The 11,627-nt window shown below is 42.1% G+C and overlaps 1 long non-coding RNA gene across 1 annotated transcript; it reads right to left on the bottom strand.

Moving 5' to 3' along the window:
• Positions 1-3,482: 3,482 nt before the first annotated feature.
• LOC135970634 (uncharacterized) lies at positions 3,483-10,814 on the bottom strand. The gene is made up of 2 exons (XR_010586423.2): positions 10,730-10,814; positions 3,483-5,485 (listed from the first exon to the last, which is right to left on the bottom strand). It is a non-coding gene; the product is annotated as an uncharacterized lncRNA (long non-coding RNA).
• Between the last annotated feature and the right edge of the window lie 813 nt (positions 10,815-11,627).

The raw sequence follows: 11,627 nt of genomic DNA, 5'->3' as shown, positions 1-11,627 counted from the left end.
TCAACTGGTTTGCCAATCTCGCCCTCCTCGTCTCTCAGCTCTGTCTCAATGCTGACTTCTTTTCTTCCTTTAGCAGCTTTGCACATGCTGTTCCCTCCCTACATGGAGCATTTAGCATCCACTCTGACGTCCCTCTCTCCCTCACTGCTCTGCCTGTCTCTTCCTCATCTGGCTGATTTCTCCTTCCTCCTCCCTTCCCGGCTTCCCAATTCCTCAGGCCAGGGTGGCTCTCAGAGTACTTTTCCACCTGGCTGGTCATTCTTGTTAGATGTTAACTGAGGTCCTTATTTCCTCAGGAGGGCCACGACAAAGTAGAAAGCAGAAAAGTCACTGGCCTTTGTGTCCTGAATCCTAAGCCCTTAGGGGAACTGAAAGGTTTAAGTCATTAAAAAGGGGGGAGACATTAAAAAAAAAAAAACCGTGAACTGGACCATTCCCCACTCCTGTGGTAGCTTGTATTTTTCAAATGTGGCCATGGCCATAGCTTTTTTCCACATGCTCTTCCAGAACCTTTCCAATCAAGAGTTGGATATTTCCTCATCCCATTGAAACTGAGTGGGATGTTGAGACTGCTAGATGGATAGAAGGTGGCATAAGCCTAGTCTTCCCAGGGTAGGTCATTGCAGCAGTTCAGCTTCTCTCTCCCTTTCTCTCCATACTCACCCATGAAAACCAGCTGCCATGTTGTCAGGAAGCCAAGGCTACATGGGGAGGCCACATGTACATGTGCTAAGTTTTCAGCCAACAGCCAGGCATATGACTGAGTGAATCTTCAGATGATCTTGCCCCAGCCTTCCAGCTTCCCCAGCTGACGCCCAGCAGAACAGAAGTGTCCCCACTGAGCCCTGCCTGAATTGTGAATTTTTTTGTTACATATCCACAGTAACTGAATCCCACCCTGCTCCTGTCCCTTCCTTGACTTGATAAATACTTTTCCTGGACTAGAAGAAAGGACAGACAGAAAGGAGGTGATGGAAGAAAAGGAGTAGGCAGCATTGACAACAGATATATTCTCCTTCTGCCTCATTTGAGGCAGCACCTGAAATAAAGATGGCATTATTAGAAAATAGAGAACATTTTATTATGGCTGGGCGCAGTCGCTCACGCCTGTAGTCCCAGCACTTTGGGAGGCTGAGGCGGGCAGATCACCTGAGGTCTGGAGTTCAAGACCAGCCTGGCCAACATGGAAAACCCTGTCTCTACTGAAAATACAAAAATTAGCTGGGCGTGGTGGCACATGCCTGTAATCCCAGCTACTCGGGAGGCTGAGGCAGGAGAATCGCTTAAACCCGGGAGGTGGAGGGTGCAGTGAGCAGAGATCGTGCCATTGCCCTCCAGCCGGGGCGACAGAGCAAGACTCTGTCTCAAAAAAACAAAACAAAAAAAAAACCCCCAAAAAACAAAAACAAAAAAAACAAGAAAAAAAAAGAAAAAGGAAAGAAAAAAAGAATAAAGAACGTTATATTTTTCCTTTTACACACAGAACTGGGATTGCCTGTTGATGTGTTTTGTCCTCGGCCCCATGTCTGTATCCTCAATAGGCCCTGCCTGTCATTGTCTTGGTCCCTATGACTCCTCAGCTTAGAGTAAGGCCTGTTACAGAGGAGATGCTCGATAAATATATGGTGATCAATGAATGCATCAATGATCAACGACTGAAGGGTGAATGAGTGAAACCCGAAGCCCTGTCATCATGAACTTTTCATAGAGATCTTGGCCATTGATTCAAAGAATACTCATCCTAAGTCAGACTGAGAGACTCTTTTTATAAATAAGAACACTGAAGTCTAGGGAGGGCAGGGATCGGCCCAAGGCCTCATGTCCTGCCAGTGGCAGAGCTGATCTAGAACTTGTCCAGGTGCCCAGCTCATACTCTGCCCATCCATTCCTCACTGGCCCTGACTGCTGGGCCAGTCAGGCCCTGGAAAGGCTGGACTGGGTGGCAGTTGTTATCGTGTCTTTTTGTTGTCGTTGTCGTTGTTTTTGTTTTTGAGAGAGTCTTGCTCTGTCACCTAGGCTGGAGTGCAGTGGTGCGATCTCAGCTCACTGCAACCTCCATCTCCCAGGTTCAAGTGATTCTCCTGCCTCAGTCTCCCAAGTAGCTGGGATTACAGGTGCTTGCCATCATGCATGGCTAAGTTTTGTATTTTTAGTAGAGATGGGGTTTTGCCATATTGGCCAGGCCGGTTTTGAACTCCTGGCCTCAAGTGATCTACCCACTTTGGCCCCCTCAAAGTTCTGGGATTACAAGTGTGAGCCACTGCGCCTGGCCAGTTGCTGTGTCTTTGCTGTCATTGTCTGCCCGGGAGTCTACTGGCTGGGCTGGTCCTGGCCTCTCAGGGGCAAAGGGCAGAGGCAGACAGGGAGCCCTTGTAGGCTGGGGATGGGACCAGGAGGAGGTGCTGTGAAAGAGGATCTGGCATGCAGGTCATCCATAAATATTGGTTGAGTTGAATTGAAATAAACACCCAAATAGATATATAATGACAAGCTTGTATGGTAAGTGCCATGAGATTTCAGGGAGATGTGAGGACCTATGAAGGGGATTCTGGCCTCTTTCTGGGAAGCTCTGTAAGGAGATGGCCTGGAGCTGAGCACTGCTGGGGAGGAGAGTGGATATATGGGATGTTCTAGGCAGTGTCTGAGGAACCCTGAGAGCTGATACCTACTGCAGAGAGGGGAGAACAGAGTATGGTGACGACAGAGAAGCCAAGGCGGGCAAGGTGGCCTGGAGGCCCTGTCTGGGGTTTTGCACATTGTCCTGGAAGCAATGGGAAATTATTGAGGCATTTTTGGCAGAGGCAGGACAGACCAGTTCTGTCTTTTTAGAAGGCTTCTGTGACAGCTGTGTGGAGAATGGACGGGAGGGGGCTGTCGTGAGATGGAGAAAATGGTATGTGAAACGGCGTGGTAGCAGTGAAGCTGGGGAGAAGTGGCCAGAACTTAGAGGTTAAACAATAGGATTTTGCACTGAATTGGCTGTGAGGGGGTGGGAGAAAGAGGTCAAGCATTCGTTCATCTACCAGTCACAAAACAGCTCCTGGGTGCCCACCACATGCCAGAGACAGTCAGGAGCCAGCAAAGTCCCATCCTCCTGAAGTTTATCTTCTAGTGAGCTTTGCTTTCTAAAAAATGGATTTATTGAGATATAATATGCATACCACACAGTTTACCCATTTAAAGTGTACAAGTCAATGGCTTTTAGAATAATTCATAGATATGCACCAACTTCAACACAGTCTGTTTTAGAACACTTTCTTTCTTCTTGAGACAGAGTCTCCCTCTGTTTCCCAGGTTGGAGTGCAGTGGTATGATCACGGCTCACTGCAGCCTCAACCTCCTGAGCTCGAGAGATCCTCCTGCCTTAGCCTCCTGAGTACCTAGAAACACAGGTGTGTGCCACCATGCTCCACTAATATTTTTCTGTTGGGGTCCGTGCCGGGGGTGGTGGAGAATGAAAGAACACACAAAAGACAAAGACACACAGAGAACATGGCGGCCGCGCTCAGAGCCTCCGCCTCACTTTATTTATACTCCATAAACCCCACGTCAGCAGAAAGAATGCAATGCAAAACAAACTTTCTTTTCCCAGATGTAACCTTCTACTCAGTTCTTTGTTTCTATGCTCTTCTTTATCTGCCTGCCTTCTTGGCGCCTACGGGAGTTCATTAAAAGTTCAATTGGAGATACTGTCCTTGAGCCCTATCTATTCTCAGCATACTGTTTTCAAAGGCCCCTGCATTTCCCCCCCTTTTTTTTTGTTTTGCCTCAATCCTAAAAAGGTAGCCCATATTTGTTCTTGTGTTTTCTTTTGTTTTTGGAGGCGACGGAGGGAGCATCGAATCACCAAAAGAAGTAGACCCAATCCAAGTGCCCAAAGCAATATACTTCCAGAGATTGTAGAAATCCATGTCTTCATCTGGGTCCATGGGTTAAAGGCAGCAAGGCGCTGACCCAGCTCCTGAAGGGTTACAGTTCCGGACAACACATGTAATTGTTGTCGAAATGCATCGGAAATGTTCTGAGTGAGCTCTTGGATGTCCAAACTAATATTTTTATGGCCTATTAATAATTTTCAGATTATGGTCCAATTTTGAGAGATGTTAAAAAGCACAGGCGTTACACAAAATTGAGTGGAGTTCCAATCACATTGTAATGTTATCCGAGTACTGAGGACAATGAGCTGATCTCTAAGCCATGTCAAGGCTTGTTCCATGTTGTCCAATCTTTCAGCAAGTTGAGAATCAATGTTTCGCTGTTGAAGCCATAACTGGTGAGATTGTTCGTGCCATTGCTGCACAAATTCAGCATTTTGTATGCTTTGATGAAGAGCGAGCCCTGCTACGGCCGCAGTGGAGACGATGGCGACAAGGCTCATCACCGAGGCAATTATAAGTCCAAGGACACGGAGGGTTCGCTGGAGAGAAGTCCAAATATAAGTCTCAAGAGGTGATGCCCCCCATGGTTGCGTAAGGTTAACAGGTAGCCAAATTTCCTTACGAGCCCTGAGGATATAAATATCCTCAGTAAAGTTGTGCCACCAGGAATGATTGAGGCAAGACAAAAATGTACACATATCTGTACAATTAACAATCCCCATATCATTATCCCATGTCAAATTCCCTGCTAATAATAGGTAGGGCTTACAGACACAAGCAATAATATATCAGGAGGTATTTCAATATAACTGAATATGAAAGGAGTTATTCGGGTTAGAAAGATTAAGGGGCATATTCCCCACAAAAATACTAATGGCATCGCCTGCAGCTAACAACTTCCAAAGATGACTCTGTACTTAGGCCTCCTTCACACCATACCAAGGTTTCATTACTGTTAGCAGCAATACTTTTATTTACCCGGTGCCATTTCAAAGGTATGTGACTAAATTTTGTTTGAAAATCACTGTGCACACTCCAATCAGTTATTTACATTCCATTGTATTCTAATAAAATCCGGGGTTTATTTCCCCGACATTGTTGCCACTCCAGCACCTCAATATTAGGAGAAACCTCTGGAATAGGACAAAAAGGTAAAGAACTAGGAATAGTTTCATTACTATATACAGTATGATTATAATAACAGTATTAGCAGCCACATGACTATGATTATAACGAACAGCCCAGGCTTCATGCGATCTTCGGAGACAATGAGAACTATTTCCCATGCATATTGGAAGCTCTTCCACTCCAAATTGGTATGTGTTGTTTATAATTCCCGTTTCCCGTTCTATATTGTCCTTGTCTATATAGGGGGACGGCATCCAAGTAGTGTCATTGGTGAAAACCTTAATTTCCGCCTCCCCCCAGGCGACTCCCTGATACAAGGGTGGAAAGGGAATATAAGTCCAATATTCATACAAAGCCTCACTAAGAGAAATAAGTCCCCTGCCGAGGCACATCCAACAAAGGAAGAAATGCATGCTGAATCCAGTTTTCTTTTCAACAGGGTTTCAATCATCTTGTAGGAAACCACTCAGGTCTGCTCCCTGTAAGGACAAGAGCATAGCCCTGTCCCTGTTTTAGAACTTGCCCTTGAACATACTTACCTTCTTCATTAGGATACCAAACCTTTAAATTGTCAGCGGGGATTATCACCGAGGGAGGTGAGGAAAGATGGGTTACGGCAGCGGAATCTTGCAATTGTCTCCATTGATTCAAAAAAATTAAGGTAAAAAGAACCTTCAAAATCTGGTTTCTGGGGGGCCCATTTCCCCCTTTTTGTTTTGTTTTAATAGTTGAGTTTTTAAAGTTAAATTTGCACGCTCAGTGATGGCTTGACCTTGACTGTTGCCCGGGATACCGATGATATGTTGAATAGTGTATTGCTGTAAGAAAACTTGTAATTTATGAGAGACATTAAGTATAAGAGGAATGCCCATGATGGCGAAACAAGCTAAGAGATGAGTAATAACAGAAATGAGAAAAGGTATCAATGGTATGATGAACATACTTTAATCGTCCAAAAGAAGGGACACCTCGTGGATTAACCCCAGGATGGAAGGATGGAATGCTCAAAGGAGCACAGGAAGGACAAGCTCGAATAAGAGAACGAGCTTGTTTATGAGTTAAATGAAACCGTCGTTGAAGGCCAGAACTATTAGTGTGATGTAGAGTATATTTTTGTTCTGCAGCATGTAGGTGGCCGATTAAAAGCAAATCAATCTGAGTATTACCATGAACTAATGGTCCAGAAAGTTGAGAATGAGAACGAAGATGAATGATGAATAAAGGAGCTCGACATTGGCTCAAAGTAAAGGATAACAAAGAAAAGAATTTCTGAAGAGAAGAAGTAGCACAAAGAGGTAAAGTGGCCTGAGAAATATAAGAAGTAACATAAACGGCGTATTAAGAATCACTAACAATGTTACAACCAGTAGTAGGGAAATCAAGTAAGACCATGAAAATAGCAAACAATTCTCCCTGTTGCACCGAGGGATATGGATAAACTGTAACTCAAGATTGATGAAGCTTCTTGCCAAGAATCAGAAGTTGCAAGAAGATAAGTGATCTGACTATGAGTGAATTGAGAGATAATTAAGGAAGGATCTCCTCCCCAAAGTTGTCGACAGTGATGCCGTCCTTTGATGATCAGTTCAGCTAAATGATCGATATAAGTAGCCAAGCGTTTAGATGTTTTATTGGACAAAAAGATCCATTCTAGCAGCCGATTGGTCTGATGAATCATTCCTGTAGGAGAATGTAAAGTATGAAATAAACAAAAAGAAAAGGGAACATTAGGAAGGGGCCTGTTAAAGTTGCTCTTCTACAAGCTGGAGTTCCTGTAAAGCCAAAGGAGTTAAATGGCGTGAGTTGTCCAAGTGACTGTCTCCTTCTAGAATAGAAAAAAGATGTTATAACTGATATGTTGGTATTCCTAAAACAGGACGCATCCAATTAATGTCTCCTAGAAGCTTTTGAAAATCATTTAATGTTTTTAAATGATCACGTCGACTTTCAATTTTTTGGGGTCGAATATTTTGTGCCCCCAAGGTATAACCTAAATATTGAATAGGAAAATCCAGTTAAATTTTTTCTGTGGCAATATTAAGTGAGTAGAAAGAAAGCTGAGTTTGTAATGATACAAAAGCATCTTGCTGCTTTACTCTGGTGGGTGCAGCAAGAAGAATGTCATCCATATAATGATATAAAAGAACAGAAGGATGACGCTTTCGAACAGGATCCAAGGCCCTATGGACAAATTCTTGACACAAGGTAGGGCTGTTTAACATACCTTGAGGTAAAACTTTCCATTGATATCGAGAAAGTGGCTGAGAATTATTAAAAACAGGGACAGAGAAGATCCATATAATGATAAATTAACACAGTTGGAAACTAATTTTTTATAGGATTTAAAGTCCTATGTAAGAATTTTTGACATACAGTAGGGCTATTAAGTATACCCTGAGGAAGAAGCTTCTACTGATATTTTTGAATAGGTTGTCCATTATTATTTTTAGGAATAATAAAGGCAAACTTTTTACAATCTTGAGGTTGTAATGGAATAGAGAAAAAACAATTTTTAAGATCTATGACCATTAATTTTTAACTTTGTGGGATAAGGGCAGGATTAGGAAGACCAGGCTGTAAACTTTCCCTAGGTTTAATGTAAACATTTATAGTTTTAAGACAAGACAAAGACGGGAATTCCATGCAGAAATACGTGGCTTTATATTCCTCTTGGCCATTTGTTTTTTGACTTACTCTTTTAGAGTCCTAAGTATTTCTTTAAATAATGGTCACTGTTTCATCTAAATAGGAGTGGTGGCTATGAGTTTAAAGGATTGTAGCCCATTTTGAACATCATATTTTTGGCAGCTGAGGAAACATGAGGAATGTTTAAAAAAGCAGCAAATTGTTGTGAAAGATCTTGTTCCCAAAAATTAATATTGATAGGAACAATATAAAAATAAAAAAAAACACTTGACCTTGTTGACCTTTAGGACCGACACAGGTTAAAGGTTCTACGTCTTGATAAACCACAGAAGCAGCACCCAAGCTAGTGAGTATAACTGAAACTTGTCTTTTTTCCCATTGTATAGGCCACTAATTTAAACAAATAATAGACATATTCACCCTCGTATCAATTAACCCTTTAAAAACTATTTCATTAATGTGCAATGAACATAAGGGCTTTTGATTAGAAATGAAAGTTTCCCAAAAAACAGTTTTTTCTGTGCTACCAAACCCTCCCTATTGAGAATACGTTCCCCTGCCTCTAGGCATATAAATTGTGAGACTTGAACCATAATAAGAATTTTATTAGTGACATCATGTCCTTTTGGTAAAGGGCCACACACTCTAATAGCTAATTTATATACTCCTCTATTAGGAGACAAAGTATAAGGCTGAGTAATAGCTAAGTCAGCAGCGGCGCTCTGCTTAGTTGCCGCATAAGGCTGAGAAACTGGGGTAAGGTGTGGGATCCTTAAGGAGGACTTGAATTTATTCCTTGATGTTGTAGGTCATTGCTCACTGAGTATTGTAGTAGACTTGTATTGTAATTGTTGGGGCCCCAAGCCTGTGGGCCCCGGCTCCCGTTTCCCAGGAGAGGAGACAGTAAATTTCCACTTTTATCAGTTTTGGAACGACATTTATTTGTCCAATGTCGACCTTTACCACAACATTTGTACACCTCTGAAGGCAGCTTTCTGCCTTGAGGGATAAAAGTGTTCAATTTTTATGACATTCTTTTTTGAAATGTCTAGGTTTACCACACTGAAAGCAAACACCTTGTTTGTTATTTCCTTTTAAGGCTTTAAACAAAGCTCCAGCAAATAATTGAGCATTATAAATAGCCCCTCCAACACTAACACAAGTTTTAATATATTTATCTAAATTGGCCCCATTGGCCTTTAGCGAATTTAACAATTTTTAACAGTCAGAATAAGCATTTTTAAAAGACAATGTTTGTAACAAAATTTTTGAAGCAAGGCCAGCACCCACAATTTTGAAGACAGCATCCTGAAGACGGGCTACGAAATATAGATATGGTTCATTTGTGCCCTGTAAAATCTTCACAGAGGAAAGGGAACATTTTCCTGTTATCTCTACCTTATTTCAGGCCCTTAAAAACAAAGTCTTGATTTGAGTAAAGGCAACATCATCTAAACCAGCCTGAGCATTAAGAGTAGCATATTGGCCCGTGCCTGTGAGTTGTTCCTCAGTGGGTCCAGGGGGAATCACACATAACATTTTTTCTAGCCTGTACATGCGCCTTGTTCATTTACCAGCTGTGCAATTGTAACCACTGAGAACGATCAAGAAAAGCCTTCCCCAAAGTCTTCCAGTCTATAGGAATTATCAAATTTTCTGATGAAAAAATATCAAGAAGACCAAGGATAGGGGTTCATAGTTAGAAACGGCAGCTTTCATTTCTTTTAAAAATTTAATTTGTAAGGCATTAAATTGGACATTATTGCCACCATTTGAAAACTGAGCATTAAGGAGCAAAAGAAGCACAAATAATTGGAAACAGATCCAGCTCCTTAAATAATTTTTTTTTAATTAAAAGTATATATAATATATAATAATACTCATATCCCCAAATATAAAGAATCCCAACATATTAATAGGAAAAGGCAAATAACCCAACCAAAAGTAGCAGAACAAAGAAATGACAATAAACCTATATGTCTAACATCATTACTCACTAGGAAATATGTATATTAATACCAAATTGAGAATCATTACATACACAATACAATGGTTAAAATTTAAAAACACAAAAAATATCAAGAGGTAGTTAATGTGTTAAGCAACTCGAATACTCAACTTCCGTTTGGAGTGTAAATTGGTGGAACCTATGCACCCCTATAACATAACAATTTCCTAGAAAAATTGTGTGCACGTTGTTGGGGTTATTAATACTATATTAATATTAATAGTTAATATTAATGTGCTTATTTATTGACTATTGAAATACTCATAATATTTTAACAAACAATAAGATATACATATACACTGGTTTTGACATATTAAACAGGTGTTTAGTATAAATTTAAAGTATGTCTGATGTGAACAGGGCTTCAACTTTGCCAAGCAAAGGTAAAGATAAGGAAGCCGGGGGTTGGAGGCTCTGGAAAATCCTCTTTTAACAGGGCAGAAGGAAAAGAAACAGGGAAAGCTCGCAAAGGTGAATTAGAAGAATACATCTGTAATATTTGTTGAAGCATTTCCATAATACACTGCATGTCAGAATTTCCCTTAGAAGAAGGAAGAGCTGGCTTTTTCTCTTCTCCCCCTTTTGCTACCCCCCCATCCTCTGTTATCCTGGCACAAATGGGCTCCATTTCAGATTTATTTTTTTCCCAAATCCTCAGATACCTTTCCTCCTGTGGCTACATTACCACACTCTGAATCAGTCTCAAGTAACTCTAATGTCTGAGTGATAGAGTTACACAAGGTCCACAATTTTAGAGGCATAATATCCCCTAACTAGAGAGCTCTAAGCAGAGCTTTTACTACCTGTAACCATTTTTTCCGATTCAGCTGCACTTTAGTCTGATACTGAAACCAGTAACAATGTTGTTCAACATGGGCAAACAATCGCTTCAAAGTCTTTTTCTTTCACTTCTACTCCCATAGACAGCAACAGTCCTTGAAACAGCCATAAATATTCTGAGGCCAGAGAGATGGAATTCCCATAATGAAAGCTTAAGAAGGTTTCCCTTAACAATATCCGAGCCTTACCTGCTCCTAGGGGGTTCCCCTTCTTGTCCTCCCCTACTCACCCGTGCTGACCCTGCTCACTGCGCCACTTGTTGGGGTCCGTGCTGGGGGTGGTGGAGAATGAAAGAACACACAAAAGACAAAGACACACAGAGAACATGGCGGCCGCGCTCAGAGCCTCCGCCTCACTTTATTTATACTCCATAAACCCCACGTCAGCAGAAAGAATGCAATGCAAAACAAACTTTCTTTTCCCAGATGTAACCTTCTACTCAGTTCTTTGTTTCTATGCTCTTCTTTATCTGCCTGCCTTCTTGGCGCCTATGGGAGTTCATTAAAAGTTCAATTGGAGATACTGTCCTTGAGCCCTATCTATTCTCAGCATACTGTTTTCAAAGGCCCCTGCATTTTTCTATTTTTTTAGAGATGGGGCCTCAACATGTTGCCCGTGCTGGTCTTGAACTCCTGGACTCAAGCTCTCCTCCCACCTCAGCCTCCCAAAGTGCTGGGGTTACAGGCATGAGCAACTACTCCTGGCCACTTTCTTCATCTCAAGAAGAAACCCTGGACCGGGCACAGTGGCTCATGCCTATAATCCCAGCACTTTGGGAGGCCGAGATGGGTGGATCACCTGAGGTTGGGAGTTCGAGACCAGCCTGACCAACATAGAGAAACCCCATCTCTACTAAAAATACACACTTAGCCGGGCATGGCGGTGCATGCCTGTAATCCCAGCTACTCGGGAGGCTGAGGCAGGAGAATCACTGGAACCCAGGAGGTGGGGGTTGCGGTGAGCCAAGATCACGCCATTGCACTCCAGCCTGGGCTCGAAACTCCATCTCAACAACAACAACAACAAAGGAGAAACCCTGTGTTCTTTAGTTATCACTTCCCTTTTTTTTTGAGACAGGGTCTCACTCTATCGCCCAGGCTGGAGTGCAGTGGTGCAATCTCAGCTCA

The sequence above is a fragment of the Macaca fascicularis genome, chromosome 4 (assembly GCF_037993035.2).
Source record: "Macaca fascicularis isolate 582-1 chromosome 4, T2T-MFA8v1.1".
NCBI lineage: Eukaryota > Metazoa > Chordata > Mammalia > Primates > Cercopithecidae > Macaca > Macaca fascicularis.
This window is presented reverse-complemented; position numbering and strand designations above follow the sequence as displayed.